Source organism: Mus caroli, chromosome X (genome assembly GCF_900094665.2).
Source record: "Mus caroli chromosome X, CAROLI_EIJ_v1.1, whole genome shotgun sequence".
NCBI classification, from domain to species: domain Eukaryota; kingdom Metazoa; phylum Chordata; class Mammalia; order Rodentia; family Muridae; genus Mus; species Mus caroli.
In genome coordinates this window covers 75,133,099-75,140,917 of record NC_034589.1, presented here as the reverse complement: position 1 = coordinate 75,140,917, position 7,819 = coordinate 75,133,099, and the positions used below count along the sequence as shown (strand labels likewise).

General features: G+C 36.1%; 1 protein-coding gene across 1 annotated transcript in view; it reads left to right on the top strand.

Moving 5' to 3' along the window:
- The first annotated feature begins 5,481 nt into the window (after window positions 1–5,481).
- Window positions 5,482–7,819, top strand: part of Mageb16 (MAGE family member B16) — a 24,717-nt gene continuing 22,379 nt past the window's right edge. Inside the window, exons 1-2 of the mRNA XM_021153265.1 lie at window positions 5,482–5,527; window positions 7,090–7,157. The gene's annotated coding sequence lies outside the window, so the exon portion shown is untranslated. The remainder of the gene's footprint in view (window positions 5,528–7,089; window positions 7,158–7,819) is intronic.

Below are 7,819 nucleotides of genomic sequence, written 5' to 3'. Positions count from 1 at the left end.
TTTTTTTTTTTTTTTTTTTTTTATCACAGCAAAATCCTGATCTCTTTCTTATCAAAGGGTAGGAACCAAATCAGGTCACTTCTGCGCCGGCCTTGTGGACGCTCCTGGTCTCCCCAGCCCTGCAGGGTCTCTAGCCACTCTTGCTTGTGCCTTCCACACCTTTTGGTGCAGATTGTTCATTGGGGGAGCTGCCTCATATTCTCTGACTGTCCAGAAAGGCTCTTGCTGGGGTTCCCTGCACCACGTTGCTTTTCCAGTTCTGCGTTGAGTCTCTCAGAAGTTACCTGTGCAGCCTGCCACCAGCCTGGGCAGTGCAAGCCACTCACTCACTGCCAGGGATCAGCAAAGGTCTCTTCTCTGAGGTGGTCAGAGGTGACCACCTTGACTCTGAGGCATTGCACAAGAAGCTTCTCAAACCAAAGCCCTTCTCCACACTGACCTTCCAGAAAAACCACAGTGACTTCAGCTGCTAGCTTGGGCTAGGATACACACCTCTGCCAGGATAAGCCATGTAAATGCTCTCACGCAGAACGTTCACCTTTCCGTGTCATCTCAAGGGGCTGCTTAAGGACTCTGACAGAACCGAGCCAACTCAATTCTTAACAGAGATAGAAAAAGCAATTCTCAACTTCATATAGAATAAAAAAAAAAAATCCCAGGATAGTGAAAAGAATTCACAACAATAAAAGAACTTCTGGGGGAATTACCATCCCTGACCTCAAACTGTACTACAGAGCAGTGATAAAAAACTGCATGGTATTGATAAAGAGACAGACAGAAAAGAATTGAAAACCCAACAATAAACCTATCCACCTATGGTAAATTGATCTTTGATAAAGAAGGCAAAACCATAAAGTGGATAAAATTAAGCATCTTCAACAAATGATGCTGGGCTAACTGGAGGTCTGCATGTAGAAACATGTAAAATCATCCATTTTTATTTCCTTGTACAAGCTCAAGTTCAACTGGATCAAGGACCTCAACATAAAACCAGATACACTAAATGTAATAGTGAAAGTGGGAAATAGACTCAAACACATTGGCACAGTGGAAAACTTCCGGATATTACCAATTATTCAAGCTGTAAGATCAACAATTGACAAACGGGACCTCATGAAACTGAAAAGCTTTTGTAAGGCAAAGGTTACCGTCGTCAATAGGATAAAACATCAAACTACAAATTGGGAAAAGATCTTTACTAACCCTACATTTGATAGAGGTCTAGTATACAAAATATATAAAGAACTCAAGGAGTTAGACTCCAGAAAACCAAATAACCCAATTCATAATTCTGAGAGGCCATCCCAGTACCTGACCAAGACAGATGCAGATGCCCACAGCCAACCCTTGGACTGAGCCCAGAGACCCCAATGGAAAAAGAGTTAGAACTGAAGGAGCTGAAGAGGACTGCAATCCCATAGGAAGAACAACAGTATCCACCAACTAGATGCCCCAGAGTTCCCAGAGATTAAGCCACCAACCAAAGAGCATACCGGGGCCGGTTCACGGCTCCTGCTACATATGTAGTAGACGATTGCCTCATCTGGAATCAGTGGGAGGGGACGTATTTGGTCCTGAGGAGGCTTGATGTCCCAGAGAAGGGGGATGCTAGAGAGATGAGGTGGGTGGGAGAGAATCCTCTTAGAGGCAAAGGATAAGGGGACAGGGTGAGAGTGGGGGTTCATTGAGGGAAGACCAGGAAGAGGGACAACATTTGAAATGTAAATAAATAAATTAATTAATAAAAAATAAGATAAAAAGTAAAATAATAAAATTAAAAGATAAAGAATTACACCATTATTGGGAAAATTTCACTTATGCTTTTCTTAAAATAAGTAGGTATTTCCAAAACATAGGACCTCATTTTTGACTAAAACTTAATATTTATGTGATCAAAAATATTGAGAGATATGCTTAAAATTAGATATTTAAAATATTTATCTATAATTATACTCATAAAATCAGTTAAATAAAATATACTCTAAAACTGTTCTTGTAAATACTGTCCTCAAAGCATAACAACCATCATTATCTTCACTCATGACTACTTGCTAGATCTTACAAGAAGCCCTCAAGATATGATCTGTTAAAGTTCCATCATATTAAGAATGGGTGGAGAGAGTCTTGTTTTCTTTACCTGAGATTTCTGCTACCCAAGTGTGGCATCACCATGCCAGCTGTATGTAATTCTGTTTCAGCTGTATGTAGTTTCAGTAGTTAATAGCTGAGTGCATAAGGTGTGGAATGGTTACTAAACCATGACTCACTGCAGTGTGAGAAAGTTGCTACCCATGTTAGGGTGAAACAATTTTGTGGTGCCTGCTTGGGGTCTCATATGCTCCTCTAACACCTAGTCTGATTCAATTACCATACCAAATTTGGATGTAAAATCAGTATTTTCTTTGGTATGTTGTGAGTGTTGAACCTGGGTTGAGTAGACTTTCTTTGCATATCCCAAAGAAAAGTCCAAATACCAAATTTGGGTAAAATTTGAAACGATATGGGAAGTGTTTTTAAATAAATAACTTAAAAATATTAATAAAATAGGTGAATAAATTTCCATTTTCACATTTGATCTGCTAATTATTTTATTCAGTCTTAATTTTGGTTCATAACCCATGATAAGTTATCTTCAATGGTTCTGAACTATCATTCCTTAATTAGCTCCTTATTATTTATATAATAAAGATAAACCCAAAATGTTATAGTACGTGAGAAAGTTAATATTATCTACTGACTATATAGGTTAAGATTGCTTTCCAAAATTTCAGAGTATTACAGCAAAACTGTAAATGAATAATTCTCACACAATGACTAAAGCCATAGCTTTGTTTCAGGAAGACTGAACTTGATTTATGTAAATGAGATAGTACATGTTAGGTACTCAGTACCTAGACTGAATGGTTCATCCAGAGCCATTACCATTTTTTTTTTTAGAGTTCCTATCACAAAGTCCTCCATATTTTTTGATACTGTAGATATAGAGAATAAGATGTGATGTAACCAAGAACATTACAGTTGCATCTTGATAGCTATGTTTCCTGATGGTCAAAATGTTCCTTTGTGGGGAAAAAACAAACAAACAAACAAAAAGCAAAAACAACAACAAGAAGCTTGAAGCTTCAGGTTCTTTTCAATCTTTAAGACAATTAAATACCAGGAGACTGTACCATTTGTCATATATTCAAAAAGGCACCATCTTCATTTTAACAGTATTTGTGTTGTGGTTTTGGCCCTTTTGGGTTCTCCAAGATTTGAGAACTAAAACACATCACCTTAACTCATAGATATGCTGCTACCTTTAGTTTTGTGCTTCATAGAAGAAGTTGATCAAGTAAAGTTTGTGTGTGTTGTTTCTTTTTTATTCTGAGGAACATATGAAATCAAATGCTATCTTAAGTAACCGGGTTATATTTTTTGTTAAAAATATTTGAATGTTTTAATTATATTTCAATATATAAAACAAAATATTACTTGAATTTTTACTTTTCTTTGTTCTTTTAACAAAGATATTGGCTCAATCATTTGCTAGCTGTCATAAGTAACAATTAAGCATTGTCTCTACCATAATGTAAAAATGAAAATTTTGATTTATAAAGTTTATCTTTTAAAATGCTCATAAATTTAGAAAAGGTGTATGTGCATGTGTGTGTGTGTGTGTGTGTGTGCATGTGCGTGTGTGTTGGAGTAAGATAGGCACCAACTAGTTACAAGAAATAAAAATGACATTTCAGTCAATGTCTTTGGTCTAAACATGATTTTACAAGATTCACTGGAACTTATACCATAAAGGTGGATTTGTTTTGTTTTGCTTTTCTAGGAAAGAAAACAATGATTGCATAATCTTACACTATATGGGCACTAAGTTGGGGGGGAGGGGAAGGATTTATTCAGCTTATGCTTCCACACTGCTGTTCATCACCAAAGGAAGTCAGGACTGGAACTCAAGCAGGTCAGGAAGCAGGAGCTGATGCAGAGGCCATGGAGGGATGTTACTGGCTTGCTTCCTCTGCCTTGCTTAGCTTGCTTTCTTATAGAACCCAGGACTACCAGCCCAAGAATACCACCACCCACAAGGGGCCTTTCCCCCTTGATCACTAATTGAGAAAATGCCTTACAGTTGGATCTCATGGAGGTGTTTCCTCAACTGAATCTCCTTTGTGATATCTCCAGCTTGTGTCAAGTTGACACACAAAACCAGCCATCACAGGTACCCAAAAGCATGTAGAAGATGGAAAATAGTTGCTGGGCTAAGCTGGCTCATAGGAATTTTCTAGTATTATCTTTGTCTTTCCTTTTCACCTTCTGTAATACAGTATTTTTAATCTATAATGGTAGTGATGATAATGTTATGAATCAGTTAATAAACAAATGGTCACTTAATAGGATTTTTCTTGGTATATATTCACTTTTCATTGTACGGGGTATATAATTTTTTTTCATACAAACATATAAAATATTATGTCCATGTTTCCCCAGTTAATATAATTTTTGGCTCATTAAATTCCTTGGCATGAATGTACATTAACCAGAAATACTTTTCATTTAAATAAATTTTATGTTTCATGTACAATGAGATCAGAACTTGAAGTAATTGTGTATGTGTATAATTTTCAATTGTTTCCATAACAAAATAACATAAACTTAATGACTTAAGACAAATCTCATGCATTATTTAACAGATCTCTAAGTTTAAATTACAGCATGAATGTGTTGAATTTTTTCCAGGTCCCACAAGATGTTAGGTTGCCTGGCTAGAGCATAATTCCTAACTAGAATATAGAATCAAACCTTGGAAACTGGTAGCGATAGTGGCTCCTGCCTGTGAGGATAGGGTACCTGAAGGAGACTGCCAGTAGTTTGATATCAGAGACCCAGTCTCAAACAACTAAAATAACAAAAGAAATAGCATTACTAAAATGTGTTTGCTGAGATAAAGGGATTTTTTCTCATGTGTTTACCTGTACGACCACAATTACATTAAAATTTTTGCACAAGTCCCAAATACTACCCCTCTATCAGAAACACATACTCTCTTCTTCACACCAATGCTTATTATGTAACAAAGATCAGTTATGTTCTGAATTTCTTTCATTCTATCCTCTTCAGACTGTTGTAAAACATGGACTCATAAGAGTGTAGGAACTTTTGAAAACGAGTTCAGTTTAACTCGAAAGGATGGCCTTGAGCTCCATACAAGTTGGTTGTATATCAAGAGTTTGTCTCTTCTTATCCCATGGTATGAATGTCCCAGATTTTACTGAAACATTTGTCTGCATGTACCAACATTTTGTCTCTTCTTATCTCATGGCATGAATGTCCTAAAGTTTGCTAAAACATTTGCCCATTGTTGAAATATCTTGCTTGTTTCTACTTGGGGACTTCTACAAACTATGTTGCCATGAACAATTACGTAGAGGGTTTGTTTTTTTTCTTTCTTTCTTTCTTTTTTTTTTTTTTTTTTTTGTAGATATAAGGGCTCATTTTCTGGGCTAAGTATACAGAACTGCAACTGCAAAGCTGCTTGGTGAGTTGAAGGTTGAAATTTGATTTGCCATTTTCCAATTTTGAAATATTTTATAGTTACTGAACAATATTATATTTCTGACAGCATTTATTGGTAATCTATTTTCTTTGTACTATTATTGACTATTTGGCATTATAACTTTATTATTTTTTATTTAACATTTATGCTGTGGCATTTCATAATTGTTTTTAATTATCAATTGTCTGATATTTAATGAAGTTGAATTTCTTTCCAGTGTTGGCTTTTTCCTTTTATTTATTTATTTATTTATCTATTTTTGGTTTGGCCAGGAGGTGGGGCGTGGTAGTGAAGTTTGGCCTAGAACATATGCAATAGCTCATGCTAAGCACTCATAATATCTACATTCCAACTGCATTGCCTCCTTTTAAAAATATCTATTTTTCAGCCAACTGACTCCAAGTAGTTTTGTCCATATGGGTATGAGGTCATCTACTGGAGTTTGGGGAATCTATCAGTGGCCATACCTGAAAAAAAAAAGAGACTTTCCTTCCCTTGAATTCATCAATTGGCAAGCTCCCCAGCTAAGGTGGAGTGTCAGGAGGCCTTCCACTATCCATGTGTCCACATCAGAATCTTTATTGGTTAATATTGTGTAAGTCTTGTGCAAATAATCACAGCTTCTGTAAGAAGGTGTGTGCAACAGGTGTGTCATGTCAAGATAACATTTTAGAGCTTTCCTCCTGTCTTATAGTACATTTGTGAAATATTACCTATCCATACTTTAGAGAGGCATATCTATAGTGTCCTATTTTTTTAATATTCATGTTTGTGTCTGTTTAGCTGCCATTATCTCTCTGCATGCTCTCTCTCCTTCCCCCTCCATCCCTTCTTCCTCCATTCTTCCATCTCTTTCTGGCAGACTGACCCTAGATCTCAATATGTATCAAATCCATTTATCTGTCTATCTATCTGTCTATCTGTGTATATATCTATGGGAATGTTAAAGGTATGAATGTAAGTGTGGTGAGGAGGAGAAATATTGAAGGAGCAGGGGAGAAAAATTGAACACATATACATGAGAACTGGAGGTAGACTACTGTGAGGATGGGCATGGACAACTGGGGCAAAAAGGATAAAGAATTAGATAAGGAGAAGAGGGTTGATGAAACCAGGCTTGAATTTTACCATGTAGTGCAGGCTATAATCCAATTTGGGATCATCATTCTTTTGTCTTTATGTGTTAGAATTCCAGGTACATACCAACATGCATTGCTATAAGATTATTATCATATATTCTTAATGAAGTGATCATTTCATCATCATATATATCTTTATGAATATTTTTGACATGCATCTGACTATGTAGATTGTCTGGTGTTAATATAACTAAGCAAGTTTTCTTTGAAATAGCATATTTTGATTTTCTGTTGGTGCTATAAAAATCATCATAAATACTAGAAACTTGAAACAATATATTATTTTTGCAATTTGCAGAAGTCAGATGTCCTACAGGAATCTCTTCATATTAAAATGGTGGTAGCAATACAGATGCATATCATAGTGAATCACATGAATAATAATCTGCTTTCCAACTCTTCTAGATTGTTAGCTGAACTAAATTCCTTGACGTTGGCAGAGAAAGATAATTGTCTTTTCAGTCATCAAACAGGTAAGACTTAAGCTCCTTTCTTTTTTTTTTTTTCTGTCTTAGAACAGAAGAAAGCATATAGTAATTTGACAGATCTACCCTTATGAGTATTAGAAACCAGGGAGAGATAGAACCAGATGAGAAAAACACATCACTTTGTCCTAAAACAAAGAGGGCTTTGTCAGGGAGCTATGAGCCTTACTTAATATGAGGGGTTAGGCCAAGAGAAGGAAAAAAGCAGAAACTTTGAGTGAAGGCTAATGGAGCGTCACTTAGTATTTGCCTGTGGGACTCTGCATCTGTTCCCATGGAGTTAATTTACTCAATAAAGTATTATGTAATTTTCCTTTATCCATTCTTCTGTTTCGGGACATAAGGGTTGTTTACAATTTCTGACAATTATAAATGAACCCACAGTGAACATGGTTGAACAGGAGTCCTTGTGATAAGATTGGTTTGGTTTATGCCCAAGATTGGTATAGCTGTGGCTTGAGGTCGATCAATCCCCAACATTCTCAGGAACCCCTACATTCATTTCCTTAATAGTTGTACAAGTATCTGCTCTCACCAGCAATGGAGGAATGTGCCCTTTGATCCACATCCTCATCGTTATTAGCTGTTGTTTTTTTTTTCTTTTCTTTTTTTTTAATTTTTAATATTTTTATTACATATTTTCCTCAATT